The sequence below is a fragment of the Elephantulus edwardii genome, unplaced genomic scaffold, assembly GCF_000299155.1.
Source record: "Elephantulus edwardii isolate Elephantulus edwardi_28Jun2011 unplaced genomic scaffold, EleEdw1.0 scaffold00178, whole genome shotgun sequence".
NCBI lineage: Eukaryota > Metazoa > Chordata > Mammalia > Macroscelidea > Macroscelididae > Elephantulus > Elephantulus edwardii.
Genome location: NW_006399928.1, coordinates 4,412,461 through 4,414,778, shown reverse-complemented (window position 1 = coordinate 4,414,778; position 2,318 = coordinate 4,412,461). Strand labels below are relative to the sequence as shown.

The window sequence follows — 2,318 nt, the reverse complement described above, 5'->3', positions numbered from 1 at the left end:
CATCAATGCCCTGTGCTTCAGTCCTAACCGCTACTGGCTCTGTGCTGCCACAGGTCCCAGTATCAAGATTTGGGACTTGGAGGGCAAGATCATTGTAGATGTACTGAAGCAAGAAGTTATCAGCAACAGCAGCAAAGCTGAGCCACCCCAGTGCACCTCTCTGGCCTGGTCTGCTGATGGCAAGACTCTGTTTGCTGGCTACACAGACAATCTGGTGCGAGTGTGGCAAGTGACCATTGGCACTCGGTAGAAATTTATGGCACCACTTTGGAAATAAAAAGTTTGGCTTAAAAAAAAAAAAGACACAGTAAAATGCCTAAATAAATGGAAAAATATGTCCTGTTCATGAATTGGAAGACTCGATATTGTGAAAATGACAGTTCTACCAAAAGCAATCGACACGTTCAAAGCAAACCCAATACAGATACCAAATTCCTTTTTCAATGAGATCCAAAGGGAAATTGTCAAGTTTATTTGGAAAGGCAAGAGACTCTGAATAAGCAAAACACTTCTGAGAAACAAAAATGAAGTGGTAGGCATAGCACTGATCTCAAAACATACTATACAGTCGTAGTAATCAAAACAGTGTTGTATTTGTACAATGACAGGTACGTAGATCAATGGAACAGAATTGAGAACCCAGATATAGACACAGCTATCTATGGTCAACTGAATTCGACAAGGAAATGTTGTTGGTTTTGCATACTGTAGAGTTGAAAACATCCCATAGTTGACCCTCCAGTGTTTTTTCAGAGGCAATTAATTGCATGGGAGGAGATTGTTTATCCTTCTCCCACAGAGCAGCTAGCTGGTGGCCTCAAATTGTCTGCATTTCTGACTGCAGCATAGCTTTGTGCCACTAGGCCACCAGAGCTCCCTCAAGGAAATAAAACATATCAAGTGGGTAAACGATAACCTCTTCAACAAATGGTACTGACAAAACTAGTCTACAAACTGTAGAAAGCTGAAACAGGATCCACATCTCACACCATACACAAAAATAAACTCAAACTGGATTTAAAAACCCTGAGATTTAAATCCCCAAACCATAAACTTCATCAGAGACAAACTGGGATTAAGTTTAGGTGGCCTACTCTGTGGTATAGAGAGACTCACAAATACAGCCAGAAGTGCACAATCTGGAAAGGATAAAATTGATGAATGGAACCTGCTAAAGATTAAATCCCTGTGTGCACCAAAACCATTTTCCCACAGAGTGAAAAGGAAACATACTGACTGGGAACAAACATTTGGCAATACCATCTCAGAGAAGGGTCTCATATCAAAAGTTTACAGAATCCTACTGGGCCTCCAGAAGAAAAAGACTGATAATACAATTACAAAATGGGCAAAAAACACGGAAAGAATTTTCACAGAGGAAGATATTCAGATGGCCAACAGACACATGAATAAATGCTCAAACTCCTAGCAATAAGAGAGATGCAAATCAAAACCACAATGAGATACCATCTAATGCCAGTAGCACTGGCAAAGTTTAACAGGATAGCAAGTAATAAATGTTGGAGAGGATGTGGCGAGAACTCTTATACATTGTTGTGGTATTGTAAAATGGCACAACCATTTTCAAAGGCACTTTGGTGCTTCCTTAAAAAGTTGAACATAGAAATTCCATATGACCCAGCTATTCCACTGCTTGGAATATACCCTGAGAGAATGAGAATTGAGGCACAAATGGAGACTTGTACACCAATGTTCATAGCAGTATTATTCACCATTGCAAGAACATGAAACCAGCCCAAATGTCCAGCCATAATTGAATGAACTGAGAAATTATAGTACATTCATATAATGGACTACTACACAACACGCAGGAACAATGATTTTATAAATTACTACCCAATTTGGGAGGAACTGGAGAGCATTATGCTAAGTGAACTAACTCAGTCACATGAGGACAAATACTGTATAAGACTATTATTGTAGAATGAGTATGAGGATCCAAGGAGGATGGTAGCAGAGGGACGAGGATGGGCTGGAGGGGGTAATCATAAGGTTGCACAATTTGATGGGCGGGAGTGTGAAGGAAATGGGAAAATTTGGGGTGAAAAACAGTGTATTAGAACTTTGTAAACAAACGGGTATAAAATTTTAAAAAAATACTGAAGTGGGGGAAGGGAGGGAGAGGAGCTAAAATGTGCAACAATATATAAATGAAAATCTAACTTTTCTGTAAATTTTCATTAAAATCATAGTTTTTACTCAGGGTGGGGGTGGAGGGAAGGGACGTGGGAATTGTATACTAATGAAGGCATTTTTTTCTTCTTTTTTTTTCTTTTTTCTCTCTTCGGAGGAGGAAG

At 39.5% G+C, this 2,318-nt stretch overlaps 1 pseudogene; it reads left to right on the top strand.

Annotated features, from left to right (window-relative positions):
- Window positions 1-2,318, top strand: part of LOC102843185 — a 10,997-nt pseudogene that overhangs the window by 7,112 nt on the left and 1,567 nt on the right.